This window comes from Balaenoptera physalus (assembly GCF_965194825.1).
Source record: "Balaenoptera physalus genome assembly, chromosome: 7".
Taxonomy (NCBI): domain Eukaryota; kingdom Metazoa; phylum Chordata; class Mammalia; order Artiodactyla; family Balaenopteridae; genus Balaenoptera; species Balaenoptera physalus.
In genome coordinates, this window is record NC_138886.1 from 77,452,116 (window position 1) to 77,473,630 (window position 21,515).

A 21,515-nucleotide genomic window follows, 5' to 3' on the forward strand; every position below is an offset into this window, starting at 1 on the left:
CATAGAATAAAGTTAAAGTAATTAGAGCAATGTCTGACACATAGTAATTTTTCTATTTCTTTTTCCTTTTCATTTTTTATTGAAGTATAGTTGACATACAATATTGTATATATTAGTGTCAATATTATATATATATATATAATATATATATTATATATATTATATTATGTACAACATAGTGATTTGACATTTATATAATTATATTATTGACTATCTTCCCTATGCTGTACATTACATCCCCATGACATTTATTTTGTGACTAGAAGTTTGTACCTCTCAATCCCCTTCCCCTATTTCATTAATTCCCCGCCCTCTCTCCCCTCTGGCAACCACCAGTTTGTTCTCTGTCTCTATGAGTCTGTTTCTATTTTGTTTTTTGTTTGTTCATTTGTTTTGTTTTTTAGATTCCACATATAAGTGAAATCACATGGTATTTGTCTTTCTCTGTCTAGCTTATTTCACTTAGCATATATACAGAACACTCCATCACAAAACAGCAAAATACACATTCTTTTTAAGTTCACATAGAACATTCTCCAGGATAAATTATATGATAGGCCACAAAACAAGTCTTAAAAATTTAAGATTGAAATCATTATCAAGCAACTTTTCCAACCACAACAGTATGAAACTAGAACTCACTTACAAGAAGAAAACTGGAAAAAAGTACAAACACGTGGAGGCTAATTTTTCTATTATTCCTACAGAAAGCAGTAAGTGGGCTTTTGCAGAAACAAAAGCAAAACTAGGAGAGTAGTTTTCATGCAGCTCAAGAGAGAACAAAAAGGAAAAAAAAAAGAAAATAAAAAACAGGAGAAGCAAATGTAGAGCAATACAAATTTCCTAGTTAATTTGCTAATTTTAGATCTCCTAAATCTTGCTATTCATGAATTTAGGGCATCTTTATGCATTCATTCAACAATGATGTTCTACTATGTGTCAGACATTGTATAGGGTTCTGGAAGCAGAATGATGACTGATGTAAGAATTATCAAAACAGTGATACTACTGACTCAGATGTTTCAAACATAATGGTTTCATGTAACATGATCTCACTCTTAGTCATGTGGCAAGATAGGTTAGTGATAAGGGATGTCCTTCCTGTAAATATATAATATCACTCTGGTAGCTGGTGACTAAATCCAGTAGTCAAATATTGACCTAAGAATTAGGCTTATATTAAATTTAGCATTGCATGTGCTTTTATATTACTCTAAAGTCAATGTAGCTGATAAATATAAATGTCTACCAGAGTTGTTGTACCTTCTTTGAATTTGCTATTAGTTATTTCATTCTATGAATACAACTGTTAGTTTAGAGAGCATTAAGATATTAAGAGCAGACTTCTAATTTGAGAACTTATTGAGAACATAATGCCAGAAGGAAATCCATTGTGATTATCTTGAGGAGTGGTACTCATAATTCCTTCTGACTTTTCCTCAATCAACACATGAAAAATTCATACATTTCAGATTTGACTTTTGAACGCTTATCTACAAGGAGTGGGCAGAACAGAGGTTGCAGTTTGTGTTGATGGTAATAAGTCATAATATCTTTGTTGCTGTACAGTTCTCCCCTGACCTTTAGACTCATATAGTTACTGGACTGCTTGACATTTTCAAATGGATGCTTCATAGATATATCAAATAATATTTTCCAAAAGGAACTCTTGATTTCATTCAAGAAAGTTGATCCTCTTCTGGGATTTCCTTGCTTCAGTAATTGTTAAAACCACCCACCAAGATGCTCACGCTGGCAACTTTAGTGTCTTCCTCAGTCTCCCAAGTCAATCAATCTGCCACTCCTATTGTTTCTGCTTTCTAAATATATCTTGTGCTTATTCATTTTTCTCTGTCTACACTATGACTATTTTTTTTTTATTTTTTAAATTTAATTTTTATTTTATATTGGAATATAGTTGATCTACACTGTTGTGTTAGTTTCTGGTGTACAGCTAAGTGATTCAGTTTTACATATACATATATCCATTCTTTTTCAGATTTTTTTCCCATATAGGTTATTATAGAATATTGAGTAGAGTTCCCTGTGCTATACAGTAGGTCATTGTTGATTATTTTATATACAGTAGTGTGTATATGTTAATCCCAAACTCCTAATTTATCCCTCCCATTTGGTAACCATACGTTTGTTTTTGAAGTCTGTGAGTCTGTTTCTGTTTTATAAATAAGTTCATTTGTATCATTTTTTTAAGATTCCACATATAAGTGATTCATATGATATTTGTCTTTCTCTCCCTGACTTACTTCACTTAGTGTGATAATCTCTAGGTCTATCCATGTTGCTGCATACACTATGACTATTTGAATCCAAACTACTTAAATTATATCTTTCCTGCTAACCAGTCTCATCTTTAAATCTTGCCCTCATTTAAATCCTTTTTTAAACATAGCATCAGAGTAATCTTTTTAGATTATGAATTAGACAATATTATTCTCCTTAAAAATTTTTTCAATATATTCCACTTGTATGATGTCACCCAATTACAAATACAAATTCCTTACTGTGGCCTATCAGACTGTACATAATCAGGCCCCTTCACGCCTTTCAAATTTGTTTCTTTCTACTCTCTCTTCCATGTATGTTCTGGCCACTGTGGCCTTCTTTCAGTTTCTCATCTTTGTCCGTTCCTTTCTCACCAAGCTAGCCTTCGCTGCTAGCTTTCTGTCTGAAAAAGTCTTTATGCTATGGATCTCAGGTTAAACTTTACAAAGACCTTTCCCAAACTATGGTAAGTTGTGTAACCACTGTTTATTATTTTATATTATTCTACCCTCAGTTATCATTTAAGTACCTTGTTTATTAAATTTATTTTTTATTGAGGTAACATTGGTTTGTAACATTATATAAGTTTCAGGTGCACCCATATGTTTCTACTTCTGTATACAGTACAAGGAGCACAAGTTTCAAATATGCATTTTATATATTCATCTATATCGACATACCTTTAAGTTGCCACATAATTGCACTTAAGAGAAGTGTTAGAAAAGCATATTTAGCACCTATTTCTGCATAACTTTTAGAGACTATACCCCTCACACAAACAAAGCTAACCCACAAAACAAAAAATGTACGTCACTAAGCAATATGTGTTCATAATGCATAAATGAACACAAATAATTTGATAAACAATGCTGAAGTCATGCCCTATAGGCACTAGTGGCAGGTGTAGGCACTCAGCAAGGTGGCAAAGTACCCTCCCAACCCTGTCTGTGATGTCCCCTGAAATCCAATGCCCACACTTACCAACACAACACATTTCTGAGGAGTCTCTCCAAACACAAGGCTCACTTCAGAGTTTAACCACCAGCACAGGTGGAAATTCTGAATTTTTGGAGAAATTACGTTTTTAAAGAACTGGGTTGAAATAGGAAAAAAGTAATATATCTTAATTTCCTTTGTAGATCTAGTCATTTTGTTAGATTTGAAGTATAAAAATTATATCTTGTGTACTTGATTTACTCATGAAATTAAAATGGTTGGCATATTAAATTTAAAAGGATTGTTTGTGTGGACCCTAATTTCAAATTTACTATTGGGATTTAGGTATATTTGTTGTTACAAATGGCACTGCAAGCTGCTGTGCTTAAAAAATTAAACACCTTTTATTTTTTTCCTTATTTATCTGAAGCAGTAAATGACAGAGAAAATAAGAAACCAATATTATAATTAACCAAACCAAGTCATCATGTTTTGTGGCCATGTTATCCACCATGTTTTCAAATGGACGTAGAAATACACAATTTCAGAAAAAGAGCTAAGTTAATATATATGTAATATATATTATAAGTTAATATATATATTCTCACACAAACAAAGCAAACCCACAAAATAAAAATGTACATTACTAAGCGGTAAATATTCATAATGCATAAATGAACACTAATAATTTGATTAAAGAATGTTTTAAGTCATGTTCTGTAGATACTATCAATAGCTGCAAGCATAGGAAATCAGCAATTTGGCAAAGTACCCTCCTAATCCTGTGGAAGACACTAAGGCTGAGAATTTAAATATCATGATCAATTGCACACTGGTAAGCAGGGAAGTCGGGATTTGAGACTTTCCCTATAATTTTCCTAGAACAGCAAAGCACAAGTTCTTTCTGTTGCTGATGCTCGGCAGATCCCAGACTAAGTTCCTGGAGCAACCCCTGAAGGAATGCCTTTTTTCCTCCAGAACTTTAAAGTTTCTGACATCCAGGCTAACTGCTGCTTATTTTGTAATCCAGTCAAGTGCAGCAGCAGTTTTATATTTCTGCCTTTGAATCTCAGATCCAAGAAACTGGCAGCAGCATGAATTCCTCATTGTAAAAGAATTGTAATGATCTGACTTTGTTGATGGGTTGACACCAATTTCAAGTTTTAGTCACATAAGACTTTTTTTGGTTAGAAATAAAAATAGTTGCAGAGGAGTGAATTTGAGGAGTAATATAAGAACATTTTAACTGAAACCGGATTTTTTAATAAAGATTTATAAAATATGTTTAATTTTCCATTACTAGAGACAGCCACCAAAAAATATACCTCCTTTGATTTTTATTCCCTTCACTTCCCTCATTTCCCCTCAAGTCTGCTCTAAAATAATGTTCATAATCTGCTCCAGACTGTATTGTCCTGCACTTCCTCTTCTGAGAAAGGGACAGGGAAGAATCTCCTCACTTGGTGATAATTGGTTCATACTCAGAGATAAACTAATTAAGGGGAAATGGTTATATTAATAACACCTGTTTTTACCCCACATCTTAGTTTTTCTAATTTACATAAACTTATTTTATACAACTTAAAAAGAAAGAATAGCAAACTTCATATAATGTTTATAATCATTCGGTTTAGTTCAATAGTGAGGACTTAGTATGGGCTATGGCTAGAGAAACTACTCTTGAGGAATTTATAGTCTATGGAAGAACAAACATACAAAGAGAAAAAAATTACATCATAAGCTACAAATGCCATGAGACTCTCAAGACAGTAATTTTCTCAACTTGAAAATTCAAAGAAGACTTATTGGTGGGTATACGTAAAGCGGTCCAGGTGAATATAAAGGGAGAGAGATTTCTGACAGAGGAAACTGCTTGAAATAAGGCAATCTAGGGTGTCAGGTATTGCTAGTTAGTATTCTGCTTCCCACTGTTTCTTTGAATCCCCAACACATGAGTGGGGCCCGGTGAAGAGCTGAGCCTCCATCATTTTGCCATCGATAAGGTGAAACAATGTGGTGGAAGGTGGGGGTAGTTGACATTCTGCCTTCCTCTCTTAACTGTGATGTAGGTCTATGGAGGTGGGGGTTTCCAAGGAGGGGCTGAGTTTCCATTCCCCCACTACATGCAGGAACTGGTACCTACGTTGATGCCCCTAACCACAATAAAATCTGTCAGTCTCCTTTTCCTGCTACTTCAAGTGATATCTGGATTTGCTTGGGAATCTGCTATGCTCTTTCCGGAAAATGTCATTATGAGAGGAATAAACCTTTTCTTACCTCCTTGGTGCATGTTTGGCACCATCAGTCTCCAAATCTAAATTTTGGATGGGGTTTCCATCTCATCTCTTGGATGCCTAAATAGATGTATAGAGTGACAACAACTCAAATTGATTGAATCAGATTTCTCACCTGAAACTATGAAGGCCATATTTTATGTACTGGAAAAAAAGGAATGTCAACCATAAATTCTACATATGGTGAACTTAGATGTAAACATCCTCAACAAAATATTAGCAAATCTAATCTAGAAATGAATAAAAATAATTACTGAGGCTGATCAACTGGAATTTATTCTAGGTACGTAAGTCTGGTTCAGCATTCAAATGTCAATTAATGCAATGCACTATACCAGCAGGCTAAAGAAGAAAAAGCACATGATCTTATCAACTAATTATGAAATAACATTTGACAACATACAACAACTCTTCCAACTAGGAATGGGGTAGAGGAAGGAACTTCTTCTACTTGAAGAACATCTACCAAAAACTTACAACTGATAAAACCCTTAACTGTGAATGACTGAGTGTTTTTCACCTAAGATCAAGAGCAAGGCAAAAAAATCCACTCTCACTACCTTTATCTAACAATTGCTGGAAGTTATTGTCAGTACAATGAGGCAAGGAAAGGAAATAACAGGTATATTGATTAGAAATGAATAAATAAAGCTGACCTACTTGTAGATGAAATGATTGTCTACATAGAAAACTCCAAGGAAACTATAAAAATCTATAACTAATAAATGAGTTGAGTATGATTGTAATATAGAAGATCATCATGCAAAAATCAATATAGTAGTTCTTTATACTAACAATAAACATGTAGAAACAAAACCAATTTACAATTGCTCAAAATAAAATAAAGTACTTAGGTATAAATGGAAAAACACGTACAGAATCTGCGTGCCTAAAATTACAAAATACTGAGGAAAGGAGTCAAAGAAGATCTACATAAATGGAGAGTCATACTGTGCTCATGGATGGGAAGACTCAACATAATAAAGATGCTAATTCTCCCCAAATTTATATACAGGTCTAACAAAATCTCTACCAAAATCCCATCAAGATGTGTTGTTAATATGAAAAAGGATTATTGCACAGATTTTATGGAAACGCAAAGGAACTATAGTAAACATATTAAAAAAAATAAATCTGGAGGAATCACTATACCCAGTTTCAAAACTTTTTTTTAAAGAATATCACTGTATTTATTCTCATACAGGCAATTTTTCTACAGCTTCCACATTTTCCTCTTAAAAATAGAGGAACAAAAGATTCCCAAAGCTTAGAACTGGATCACTTGGCCCTTTCTCTTCTTATCTCCTCCGAGTTCAAAATCTTGCAGCTCTTAATAACCAGCATCCTCTTGGATCTGCAGTTGGTCTCAACACATTCAAGACTCAGCACGATCTTTTTTGTGGTTTTAGCCTTCTTCCGGAAAATTGGCTTTGTTTGCCCACCATAGCCACTCTGCTTCTGATCATAACGCCTTTTTCCCTGGGCATACAGGGAATTTTTGCCCTTCTTATACTGGGTCACTTTGTGAGGCTGATGCTTTCCACATTTCTTACAGAAAGTCCTTCGGGTTTTTGGTGCATTGACCATCTTTGCAGTTAGAGGTGTCTTCAAGGTGAAAACCGGAAGCCCGACGTCCACGTTCCTGCCTCGTTCCGATTGCGCATCACAGGAAAGCTCAAGACATTTCCCTTAGCTACTTTAACCAAGACTGTGAGGTATTAGTAGAGGGATTAGTACTTCAATGACACATAATAAAAACCCAGGAATAGACTCACAATATAATTTTTTAAAAAGTTGCCAAAGCAATTCAATGGAGGAAGGATAGACTTTTCAGCAAACTGTGCTGAAGCAAGTGGACATCCATAACAAAAAAATGAAACTTGCCCTATGTCTTATATCTTGTAAGAAAATTACTGCAATAGTTCATGAACTTAGGTGTAAAATGTGAAACTATAAAACTTTTAGTAAGAAAACAAAACAAGAAAAAACCATAGAGGAAGATCTTCAGGATCTAAGCAAAGAGGTCTTAGACTTGACACCAAAAGCTCAATCCAGAAGAAATAATCATTTTGACTTCATCAAAATTAACAACACTGGCTTTACAAAAGAATTTGTTAAGAGGATGAAAAGATGATCTACAAACTAAGAGAAAAATATTTGCAAACTAGTTATCCAAGCAAAGAATTAGTATGTAGGAATATAAAGACATCTCAAAGCTCAAGAGTAAACAAAAAGCAATATAATTATAAATGAGCAAAAGGTATGAAGAGGTATATCACTAATAAGGAAATGCAGATCACAAACAAACACATGAAAAGAAGTTCAACATCATTAGCAAATAGGGAAATGAAAATTAAACCGTATTTAGATAACACTACACACCTATCATAATGGTTATAATAAAAAGTAGTAACAACACCAAGTAGTGATGAGGCTGCGGAGAAACTAGATCATTTATATATTGCTGGTGGAAACATAAAATGATAGAGTTGTTGTGAAAAGCAGTTTGATAGTTTCTCTTGATTTTTTCTTTTTCTGTTTTTCAAAAATAGACTTTACTTCTAGGTCACTTTAAGTTCACAGCAAATCTGGGGAGAAGGTAGAGAGATTTCCTGTATACCCTCTGCCTTGACATATGCAGAGGCTGTCCCATTATTAAACAAATATTAAACAAAACAGTGGTACATTTGTTACAACTGATAAACCTACATTGACACCTCATTATCACCCAGAATCTATAATTATACTAGGGTTCGCTCTTAGTGTTGTACATTGTATGGGTTTGGACAAATTTATAATGGCATGTAGCTGCCATTATAATATAGTATAAAGTAGTTTCACTGGTCCTTAAAAATCCTTGGTGCTATGCCTATTTATCCCTCTCTCCCCCAACCCCTGGCAACCACTGATCATTTTATCATCTCCATAATTTTTTTTTCTAGAATATCATATAGTTGGAATCATACAGTATGTAGTCTTTTTAGATTGCCTTCTTTCACTTGGTTATATGCATTTAAGTTTCCTCCAATGTCTTTTTATAACTTGATAGCTCATTTTTTAAAAGTACTGAATAATAGTCCATTGTCTAGATATACCATAGTTTAATATCCATTCATCAGATGTTAAAGGACATCTTGGTTCCCCCAAGTTTTGATAATTATGAATAATGCTGCTACAAATATCTTTATGCAGGTTTTGTGTGGCCATAAGTTCTAAACACTTCTGAGAAATACCAAGGAGTGTTGTTGCTGGAATTTATGGTAAGAGTATTTTTTATTTTGTAAGAAATTGCTGTACTGTCTTCCAAAATCACTGTACAATTTTGTATTTCTACCAACAATGTATGAGATTTATTGTTGCTTCACATTCTTGTCAGCATTTAGTTTTGTCAGTATTCCAGATTTTGGCCATTCTAATAGGTGTATAGTGGTATCTCATTGTGGTTTTAATTTGCATTTCCCTCATGACATATGATGTGGAGAATGTATTTCTATGTTTATTTGCTATCTGTAAATCTTTGATGAGGTGTCTGTTAAGGTCTTTGGCCCATTTTTTATCCAATTGTTTCTTATTGTTGAGTTTTAAGAGTTTTTGTATACTTTGGATAAAAGTCCTTTATCAGATGTGTCTTTTGCAAACATGTTCTCCCAGTCTGTGGCTTATCTTTTCAATCTCTTAACATTGTCTTCTGCAGAGCAGGAGTTTTTAATTTTAATGAAGTCTAACGTAGCAATTCTTTTCTTTATAGATCATGCCTTTCGTGTTTTATCTAAAAAGTCATTGCCAAACCCAAGGTCATTTAGATTTTCTCTTACGTTATCTTTAGGAGTATTATAAGTTTGTATTTTACATTTAGGTCTGTGATCTATTTTCGAGTTAGTTTTTGTGAAGAGTGTAAGGTCTGTGTTAACATTCTTTTCTTTTTTTTTTTTTTTTCTTTCTTTTTTCGCCTGTGATGGCCAGTGTTTCAATGCCATTTGTTGAAAAGACTATCTTTGCTCCATTGTATTGCCTTTATTTCTTTGTCAGAGATCAGTTGGCTATATTTATGTGGGTCTATTTATGGAATCTCTATTTTGTTTTATTTATCTATTTGTCTATTCTTTTCCCAATATTACACTGTCTTAATTACTGTAGTTTTATTGTAAGTCTTGAAGTTGAGTAGTGTCAGTTCTCCAACTTTGTTCTTCTCCAACAATATTGTGTTGGCTATCCTGGGTCTTTTGCCACTGCATATAAGCTTTAGACTCAGTTCATCAATATCCACAAAATAACTAGCTAGGATTTTCATTGGGATTGCACTGAATTCATAGATCAAGTTGGGAAGAACTGACTACTTGACAGTGTTGAGTCTTCCTGTCCATAAACATGAAATGTTTCTCCATTTACTTAGTTCTTTGATTTTCTTAAACAGAGTTTTGTAGTTTTCCTCATAAAGATATTATACATATTTTGTTAGATTTATACCTCAGTATTCATTTTTGGGTGTGGTATAAGTTGTATTATGTTTTTAATTTCAAATTTCATTTATTCATTGCTGGTGTATAGGAGAACAGTTGACTTTTGCATGTTAACCTTGTATCCTACAAATTTGGTGTAATCAATTATTAGTTCCAGATGGCTTTTTGTGATTCTTTCAGATATTCTACATAGAGCATCATATCATCTGTGAACAAAGACAGTTTTATTTCTTCCTTCCTAATCTGTATATCTTTTATTTCCTTTTCTTGTTTTATTGCATTTGCTAAGACTTCCAATAGAATGTTGAAAAATAGTGGTGGGAGAGGACATGCTTGTTTTGTTCCTGGTTTTAGTGGGAAAACTTTGAGTTTCTTATCATTAAATATGATTTTAAGATGTAATTTCTTTGTAGATAGTCTTTATCAAGTTGTGGAAGGTCTTTTATATTTCTAGTTTCCCAAGAGATTTTAATGATGAAAAATGTTGAATTTTGTCAAATTGCTTTCTCTACATCTATTGATATGATCATGTTTTTCTTTTTTAGTCTGTTGATGGGATAAATACATTAATTGATTTGTGAATTTTGAATCAACCCTTCATATCTGGGATAAGTCTCACTTGGTTTAGGTGTATACTTTTTTTCATATCAATACATGTTTGATTTATTTTGCTAATGTTTTGTTGAAGAATTTTGCATTTATGTTCACAAAGGATACTGATCTGCAGTTTCTTTCTTGTAATGTCGTTGTCTGGTTTGGATATTAGAGTAATGCTGACCTTTGAGAATGAGTTAGGAAGTACTCTCTCTACTTCAGTCTTCTGAAAGAGACTATAGAGAATTGGTATAATATCTTCCATAAATATTTGGAAGAATTCACTAGTAAACCCACCTGGGTCGGTGCTGTTTTGAAATGCTATTAATTATTGATTCAGTATTTTAAGGGACATAAGTCTATTCAGGTTGGCTATTTTCCTTGTGTGAAATTTGGCAGATCGCATCTTTCAAGGATTTAGTCAATTTCATCTAGGTTATCAGGTTTGTAGGCATAGAGTTTTTCATAGTATTTAGTTATTATCCTTTTGATATCCATGACATGTACAATGATGTACCTGTTCTCATTTCTTATATTAGTTAATGTGTCCTCTCTTTTTGTCTTAGTTCACCTGGATAGGTACTTATTGATTTTACTGATACTTTCAAATAATCAACTTTTGGTTTTGTTGAATTTCTCTATGGATTTCCTGTGTTCAGTTTCATTGACTTCAGTTCTGATTCTTCTAATTTATTGTTGTCTGCTTACTTGAATTTAATTTGCTCTTCTTTTTCTAGTTTCCTTGGGTGGAAGTTTAGATGATTGATTTTCAATCTTTCTTCCTTTCTAGAAATGTTTGCTTTCAATGCTATGCATTCTCCTCTAAGCTCTGCTTTCACTGTACTCCACTAATTTTGATAAGTTGTATTTTCATTTTAATTTAGTTCAAAATATTTTTAATTTCTCTTGAGATTTCTTCTTTGACCCATGTGTTATTTATTATTATTATTTACAAGTGTTTTGAGATTTTCTAGCTATTATTGGTTTCTAGTTTAATTCCATTGTGGTGTAATAGTAGACATTATATAATTTCTATTTCTAAAAATGTGTTTAGGTGTGTTTCATGGCCCAGGATGTGGCCCATCTTGGTGAATGTTCCATGTTATCTTGAGAAAAAAGTATGTTCTGCTGTTGTTGGATAAAGCAATGTTAGATGTCCATGATACCCAAGTGATTGATGATGTTATTGAGTTCAGTTATGTCCTTAATGATTTTCTGCCTGCTGTACTATTTCTGATAAAGGAATGTTGAAGTCTCCGACTATAATAGTGTATTCATCTATTTTCCTTGCAGTTCTATCAGTTTTTCCCTTATATAGTTTGATGCTCTCTTGTTAGATCTTAAGTATTTTTATGGCTTCTTGGAAAATTGGCCTTTTATCATTATGTAATGATCCTCTTTATTCCTGTTAACTTTCCTTGGTCTGAAGTCTGCTCTGTATGAAATTATATAGCTACTGCCACTTACTTTTGATTAGTGTTAGAAAGATATATCTTTCCCCAACCTTTTGATTTTAATCCATATGTGTCTTTATACTTAAGTGCATTTCTTATAGACAATAGATAGTTGGCTTTTGTTTTTTGATCCATTCTGATAATCTCTTTTATTGGTGGATTTAGACCATTGATGAACAAAATGATTATTGATGTAATTGGATTAATATCTACCATATTTGTTACTATTTTCTATTTGTTGCCCTTGTTCTTTGTTCATGTTTTTGTCTCCTGAATGTGTTCCCCCCGCCTCTTTTTTTGTTTTGTTTTAAATGAACATTTTGTGTGATTCCATATTCTCTCCTTTCTTTCTTAGTATATATCATTTATACTTTTTTTAAACTTTTTTTTAGTGGTTTCTCTAGAGTTTGCAATATATATTTACAACTAATCTAATTCTACCTTCAAATAATACTATAATACCTCAGGGGTAGTGTGAGTACAGTACTTTATAATAATAAAATAACCCTAATTCCTTTTTCCTGTCCTTTGTATCATTGTTGTCATTCATTTCACTTATACATAAGCATATATCAGCATTTATATGTATATCGTATATACATAAGTTGTATACGTAAGTATGCATGATCAAATACATTTTTGCTATTATTATTTTGAACAAACTGTTATCTGTTAGATTAATTAAGAATAAGAAAAATAAAAGTGTTATTTTACCGTCACTTAACCTTTTTGATGCTCTTCCTTTTTTTATTTGAACTGGATTTCTGACCTATATCATTTTCCTTATCTCTGAAGAACTTCTTTTAATATTACTTGCAAGGCAGGTCTACTGGCAAAAAATTCCTTCAATTTTTGTTTGTCTGAGAAAGTCTTCATTTCCCCTTCACTTTTGAAGGACAATTTTTCAAGGTACAGTTCTGGTGTTTGTTTGTTTGTTTTGGTTTTAGTCTTTTTTCTTCTGTCTGCTTTTCATTTTTGGAGGTTTCTATTGAAATATTTTCAAACTCAGCAATTCTTTCATCAGCTGTGTCCTATATAATAAGCCCAAAGAAGGCATTCTTCATTTCTGTAATAGTACTTCTGACCTCTAGCTTTTCTTTTTGGTTCCTGCTTAGAATTTCCACCTCTCTGCTTTACATTGCCCATCTGCTCTGGCATGCTGTCTACTTTATCCATTAGAGCCCTTAGCATATTATTCATGGTTGTTTTAAATCCTCAGTCAGATAATTTCAGCATCCCTATCATACATATCTTAATTTTGTTCTGAGGTTTGTTTTGTCTCTTCAAACTGTGTTTTTTGTCATTTAGTACATCTTGATGCCTTGTAACTTTTTCTTGATAGTTGAGCATGATATACCAAGTAAAAGAAACTGTCATACATAGGCCTGTAGTAATGTGGTGGTAAGATGTTGGGGAAGGTGAAGCATTCTAATCCTATGAGTAGGTCCCAATCTTCCAGGAAGCCTGTGCCTGGACCATGAACTTCACCAGTGATTTTCATTTCCCTCACCAGAACATTAGGTGGGACAGGATGGCCAGAGTGAACTGAAGTTGTGTATTTTCCTTCTCCCACATGGAAGGCTAGGTGGGTCTGGAGCGGGGTATTTCCCTTTATCCCTGTGGAAGATTAGAGTCAGCTGAGGTTGGGTATTTCCCTTCCCCTAGGTCAGTTAAGTTCTGATAAAACACCTGCAGTTTAATCTCTGGTTAAATAGTTTCTCTTGAGGGCAGACCTTGTTAAGAAGAACAGAATGCTCTGGGGTATTTCAAAATGGTGGATCTTCCCTGCCTCTTACAGCAGCAGCAGGGGATTTTTCTCTGATGTTCTTGTGAGAACTTGGTACGAGTCTAGAAGGTGGAACCCACAAAAGTTCCCCCCACCCCATGAATGAGTTCTCTGGAATTTGTTACTCTCAGAGTTGTCTACACTGAGCGTCCTGCAATGTATCAATTACAGTTCTGGTTTCCCTACCACGGCACTGATTGCTGCAGAGGTTTCAACTTGTGATTTCTGCTCTGGTAAGTTATGATTCTTTGTATTCACTTGTTGGTTTCTCCAATTTTGGTGACAGTGGTTTGCCTTGTGACCTTACGTCTCAGTTAAGCTGCGACCACTGGCAAGCATTTCTCAACTGCACTGTTTTTATAAAATGTCATTTTTGTATTACCTATCTGCACTAGAGAGATAGGTTAACGCAGTGCTAAAACTTGAAGCAGTTAGGATGCTTTAGGTTGCAAATAATAGAAAACTCAATATTAAAAATGGCCTTAATAAGAAGAGAATTTATTATCTCACGTAAGAAGAAGCCTAGAAGTAGGACGTTAATTGCAGAGTAGTTTAGTTGAGAAGCTTACAAGGTCATCAAGCGTCCAAGTTTTATCTTTGTGCTTTACTACCTTCAAGAGGGAGTTTTAGTCCTCAGGGTCTATCAATGTCAGTATCTTGTTTGTGGTACTGTACTATAACTCTGGAAGATTATAGTACAAAAATTTTGAGACAACTGGGCAAAGAATACAAGGGATTTCTCTGTATTATTTCTTACAATCCCATGTGAACCTACAATTTGAAATATAAAGTTTAATTAAAAAAATAAAACCTAGGAAGTACAAGTAGTTTAATATTATCAGAGAGTAAGTGCTTATCCAAGGGTATTAGAAGATGTGAATAAAGAAATTGGTAGGATGGGGGCCTGGAGGGAATTGAAGTTTATGGTAGAAAGTTTGGACTTCATCTTGTCAGTGATGTTATACCATTATGTTAGTTTTATATTGCCACTGTAACAAATTATCATAAACATAATGGTTTAAAATAACACAAATTTATTATCTTACAATTCTGTAGGCCAAAAGTCTAAAATGGGTTTCACTGAGCTACAAATAAAATGTCTGCAGGGCTGTACGTGTATGTTTTTTTCTGGTAACTATAAAAGAAAATCTGTCTCTTTGCTTTTTCCAACTTCTAGAGACTGCCTGAATTCCTTGACAACTAATCCTTTCTTCCATTTTCAAAGCCAAGATTGTAGCATCTTCAGGTGTGTCTGGCTCTGAGCCTCCTCCCTTCCTCTTACTTATAAGGACCAGGATAATCTCCTTATCTCAAGATTGTTCACTTAATTACACTGGCAAAAACCCTTTTGCCATAAAAGGTAGCATATTTACAGGTTCTAGGAATTAGGATTTGGACATGTCTTGTAAGGGTATTATGCATAGGCATTTACGGCATATAACTTCTAAGACAGCTAAAAGAATTGTGGGTTCAAATTGAGTACACTTAACATTAGGTGTTTAAGCAAAGCATGTCTGCAATTGTGCGTAGTGGTACAATTTGCCTGTTCTCCTAAGTCTTCCAACCCTGTGCCCAAAGCTGGACTCATAGTTTAGATAATGATCTATTATTGCTCTAGATTGATGTTACGGATCCTGGGTATTCTTTTAGTGACTCCTGTGGCACTTGTCTTGTATTTTTCTGTGTCCCAATTTTTGTTGCCCATTCAAAATGGGAATTATTTCAAAGATTCCAAACATGCAAGATGTGCACATCAGTATGCTTAATAATGTCTAATTCTCCTGGTCCTCTTTAAACAAGGTCTATGCTTCAATGGTTTGTCTCCTATGAGACCATTGTATTGAAAAGGCTGGTGTTCCTTAATTCTCACTGGCTTTTTTATTCTGAAGATTCATTCAGAAAAGTACGTGCCAATTCCAATGGATTGATCTGTTCTATCTTGCTTGGGTAGCCATTAATAACAAAGTTGAAAACATTCTTGTGCAGAACAAATTTTACTCTAATTGTTCAAAATGAAAGAAATTCAGTACGACTTTTACTTGTCTTTAGTCAGGGAAAACAGTAATCTTACTGAAATTTTCTGTATGCAGGCTGTCATCTATTCTCTTCTTTCATCTCTGAAGATGAAATATCCATAGACATGACTTTAAACATTGTTCTTTAGAGGTTTGTACAAAGGACTTATATAACTAAATTTGTAATTTAGAAATATCACTTTCACTGTATTGTGAAGGATGTGCGATTTGTGGAGTAGAAGCGACTTGTATTAATCTTAGTTGGCTTTTCCTAGTATTTTTCTATTTCAGTGAGATTAGAGCTCATACGAGATTGTCCTCAGATATTACTTAACAACACAGATATTAGTTAAAGCAACATAAGCATGCATTATATTTACTTAATGTGTGGTGTTAAGTGTTTGGTGCAAAGGATTTCTACAAAGATATTTCACCTGATCAGAAAATGGGAAACTCCAGCAAACTAAGTTGTCTCCATGGCTTAACCAATTTTACTGTCATTTCATGAAATTTTAATAAAGTTAACAATAAATTGTAAATGAGTTCAGTGTTATAACTGAAGTAGCAAAAAGAGGTAGAAATGGGAAATGCAAAACCAGTGAAATTAACATTTAAAACAGCAATCAATGAAAGTATCCTTCAGAATCTCAATATATGCTAGGCTCCTAGACAAGAAATTCATCAAGCAGAGCTCCTAAAATTTTGACAACAATTTCTGACTACTTGAAAGGAACACTGATATCAACTTGCTGACACTATTTTAAATTCTTCTTTCAAAAGCTGAATAGAAATCATTACCTTTACCATCATTACTTTGTAACTATTTGACATGATTTATCCCTGAATGTCAAAGAGCTTTAATATAACACCTTATCATAAATTTAATAATTTCCTAGCATCTTTGGGATAATATGGCGTTTTCCTCAAGTCAAATGCAATGTGAATGGCAGAGTCAAAATGAAAATTCACTTCTTTGTTTCCAGGTCCCTGAACTAACAGGTATATTCTCTTTTGGACAGTGCAAAAATTACCTGCCCACTACTAGATAGTGAGATGTTTCTGTACTTGCAGGAGGGTATATTTTATAATCAAGTTACTAATTAGAGCTTATCTAGAGGAGAAGATAAAGTATAGTGAAGGGACACCAAAATCTACCACATCTACAATTGCTGAAACATTTGGAAAACAGAGAGAGATGATGTGGAAGGGAAACTGATAACCATTTAGATGTCTAAAGGTGGCTATCATGTCTAGCTCCTGAAATTCTAACATATGGAATAAACATGGAAACATGCTTCAGTCCAACATCAAGAAAAACAGAAATATCCAGTGATGGACTATGTTTCCTTGTTAGGTGTGAGCTCCCCATCACTGAAGTGCTGAAGTAAAAACTGGATCACCAGTTTTCCAATATGTTGTTAAAATCATTGTTTGCATTGTACACGAGGGTAGATTAGAGGAATATGATCCTGTTCTACTTTATATTTCTATGATTACTCAATATAACAAAGGGAGATGCTAAGGTAACCAACTGGCTGGTGAATGGTAGAATAGCCTGATGCCATAGGAGGAAATCCTATCAAGATTCACAACAGACAAATCTGCTTGAGTTCAACTCAATGAGAACCCGAGACAGACTCTAGTTATTCATGGCAAGTTATTCTCTGTTTGAACACAAATATCTCAAAAATACATCCTAGGCCATAATAACAACTCTTTGTACTGATCTTGCTTTTGTAATGTATACTCCTAAACATCTTAGTATTCCATATCTTTTTCCTTTATGCACAATATACCAATTCTTTAAGAATCTTAGTCCTGTGAGTTTTAGATGTATTGGGGTAACTTTTAGCAAATTCAAAATAATGACGAAAACAGTTTAGTCCTATTTTTTGTTCTGGGGAAATGTCCTGAATTTGTTCCATAGGCCTCATTCTTAGAACGTTGTCTCTGATAATGTTGACTTCTCCTTGAATTCTAGTGACGTTTACATATTGGCTGTACTCTCTCCAACATGGGAGAGCTACCATGGAGGTAATGAATTTCCTAATCCCTTTAAGAATTCAAGGAAAGATATAGCAGTGATAAGACTTACTGTTTTATGGGATGCTGTCTGAGTGATCTGTGAACTACAAGTACCAGAATTTTGACAGAAGTGTCAGTCAGAGACTATCCAAATCAGAGATATCCAAAGCTTGGTATTTATCTCCTAAATTAAAAAATACAACAAATTTGTTTACATTAAATTAATGGAATATTTCAATGAATAAGAAATAATGTGATTTTTCTAGAGTTTATGTATAAAGATACATACATAGATCATGAACATACATACAGACATGCACACATGAACACAAATATTAATTACTAAATACTAATATTAAACTTATGCTAATATTAAATTCCAAATATGACATGCAAGTTAATTAATCAGCATAATCAGACTGTGGGAATTTCCACATCCTATATCTGTATCCTCTTTTTTAATTTTTTGAATTATCCAGTTCTGTGGGGTCTAATAATCCTCTTCTTCCAATGTTAAATACTAATTTTTTCTCCTACCATTTTCTGTAATGAATGCTTTTATGTGTTAAAGCATTTAAAATACACCAAATTCTCATCTCATTGCTGAGACTGGCTCTTAGTTTGGGCCTTAAATATACATATGATCAAGTAAGTTAGGAACACTTATATCCTTCAATATCCCTTTTCTAAAGCATGCTTCCTGTTTGTCCAGGGAGAGAAGGCAGTAAACCTTTTTTCCTCCCTCCCTCCCTTCCTCCCTCCCTCCCTCCCTTCCTTCCTTCCACTTTCCCTCTTTCTCTCTCATTTGAAAGATTTGAATTTAATCTTTTGGGTATCCCACAGTGGTGGTAATGGTAGAGGAGTGGGTGATTAAACACCTATCTAGCTGTTATCACAGAAGTGATATTTAACCATTAAGATAAGATTGTGTTCATTACATAGGTTGATTATACAAGTAGAACTTGCTGAATATGTAGTGGAGGCAATGTTCAATCTTGATAGTAAAGTGAACCATATGGCCTTTAAGTTTTTTGCAATATCTAGGATTATCCAGTTGGGTCTAATATGGCCAGTATGAAAATTTGAGGGAGAAAAGTGGTCCATCCCAATTCTAATCAGAAGTAGAGTACCAAAACTAAATAGAAATGTAAGGCTATGCACTTCAAAGAAACATCCAAACACAATCATTTTGGGGGGAATCATGTCAACTATTCAAGCCTACCATTTCTCTGGAGGATAATATTCAAGGAGTTCCTCAGTTTAAAATGAGTAATTGATCTCAAGTATTTAAATCTTTCTCTTTCAAACCCGAGATAGGCAATCTAAGAAATGATTGTAGCTATTTTCTGAGGAAATGAGCAATGGAAAAGAAATCCAATAGGAATTTTGCTGTTCCCATGAGATTGTAGCAAACTTTTTTCCCTATAGCTTTCAAAGATTTCAGATTCTGAGGGTGAACTACCTCATTTCTTCTTAGAGGTACAAACTAGAAAAGTAAACAAACAAATACACAAAAAATCTTTAGGGATAGAATGGGCACCTGTCGATGAAAACCAGCAACTGATGAAAACCAAGCTTATTGTGGACTAAATCATAGGAAAAGCACCCCTAGAACAAGTGGGGAATATTTAGCACTGAATAAGTAAGTATTCACATTTTCCCTCTCTATAAGAAGATCAGACATATAAATTTAACCTGACAGCATGGCAGGACTCATGTTTTTCTGTTGTGTTTTATTGCAAATATTCATCATTTCTGCTTTACTCATAATAGCGTACATTTTATACACATGGGGCATAACTTAAAGGCCAAAGCTATTCAGTTATCCCACTAGCATGATAAATGGTGATTGTGGTGAAAAGCTATTTCATGTTGCAAGCATGGGATGGAATTGTACATTTTGCAATATTAGAATTTCAGAATTTTACACAAAAATATTTGTCATGGATGAAGTAAAGGGAAGCAAAGAATTTCTTCTTAATAAGAGCTACATTGTAATGATATTTGTAACTTTAAGCCTAATGGATAGGAAAACAAAGCAAAATGGAAGTTTTTGAATGAGATGTTAAATGGTGTTTCATCAGTGAGGAATGTAATTTTTAATTATTTTATTCCCTACTTCAATTTCATCCTTTCCTTGCTGATGTGTCTTCCATTAGATACTGCCTCAGTGGGAGAGTATCACATATAACCCAATCAGACAGAGTCTTAAAACAGACAAACAAGATAAGGTCAAAGAAACAGCTGAATTTAGAGTACATATCTTCTGGATTTATATTATGGACTTTGTGAGATGGAAAAGCTTTCTTCAGTTTAATGAATTGAATATGATTTTGCTCTGGATTGAATCACTATGTGTCATTTGACCAGAAGTTCAACTTACTACTGCACCTGATTCCAGTTAAATTTTTTATGAGACAGGCAACTGGGGAAATTTGAAGCTGCAACCGTAAGAGTAAAAGCCAAAACACCTCCAGAGATTATTTTATGTGACACCATTTTCACCCTGTTCAACTGAAAATGCTATCAAGGATTGTAAGACTATTTTAATCTAGAAAATAAAATAGAAAAATAAAGCAGATATTTACTGCCATATTCTCTTTTAGTTGTGTGACCATACTCAGATACATGTTAATCTAAAGACAAAAGAAAACCAGCTTGGGCATATTTATCTATATGCCACATGCATATCTTATAGTATCTGAAAGTTTTCAAGAAGCCAATTTTGATATTTAATATTTTAGAGGTAAGTGCTGTTGTTGTAGTGTTTTTGAAAAACTGAAAACAACGTAAATGAACATAATAAGCCTCTCAATTATTAATATAAAACAACAATTGTAGACTACAAAGACACCAAATCACTATTCTTCCCCTTCTATATTTCTCCTTTATTCTATTGATCTTATTTCTGGTTCAGTTAATCTGGACATGACCAAAAGAACTGCTGAGTGTATGTGGTTGATGGATGGTCTAGTGATGCAAAATTAGTTTAACTCTCTTTCTAAATCCTATGTGTAGAATGTTTTTCTTTCTCACCTCCATGAGTACCATAGAATAAAATAAAATGACCCTGTTATAGGATAGGTAAGGTTTAAAATATATGTTAGCATAAAGTTTATTTCAAAGTACTGTGAATTTTATTATTGGTACATCTAACTTTTGCAGTTTCAACTGTCCTCTCATGCTCAAAATAAGGTGTGACTTTACTAAGAAAAAGAGTGAATGACAAGAGCTAATGCATGTGAGTTTCACTTACTACTGAGGAACATCTATCTGCAAAACTGATCCCTCTGTTTTACTTTAGTCATTTCTAAGCTCTGAATATAGTAAGGTGATTAAGGAGCCATTTTTGGATGAAAAATGGCCTTTAAAAGTAAGTCAAATTTTCCTACTGATAACAAATTGAAGCCATCTAAGCAAGTGTTGACATTCCTGACTTAGCTGATTTGTGAGATCCAAGGGATTTCTGTAGCTCCTAAGGAAAGATGTTTGTCTTCTAAGGGCCAACTCAACTGTTAAATTCAGTTTACAGTGGACACAGTGCCTCACCATCAGAGTAATTTTAGGGACTCATTAAAATGTTTTAATTAAAAAAACTTCATTAGAAAAAAAACTTTTAGGTGGAAGAAAATGTAATATGTAATTAATATATGTGTTGTATACCAATG

The 21,515-nt window shown here is 33.7% G+C and overlaps 1 pseudogene across 1 annotated transcript; it reads right to left on the reverse strand.

Annotated features, from left to right (window-relative positions):
• Window positions 1–200: 200 nt before the first annotated feature.
• Window positions 201–18,594, reverse strand: LOC309663579 (large ribosomal subunit protein eL42 pseudogene; annotated as a pseudogene). Its single transcript has one exon. The product of its transcript is annotated as a large ribosomal subunit protein eL42 pseudogene (transcript).
• Window positions 18,595–21,515: the final 2,921 nt, after the last annotated feature.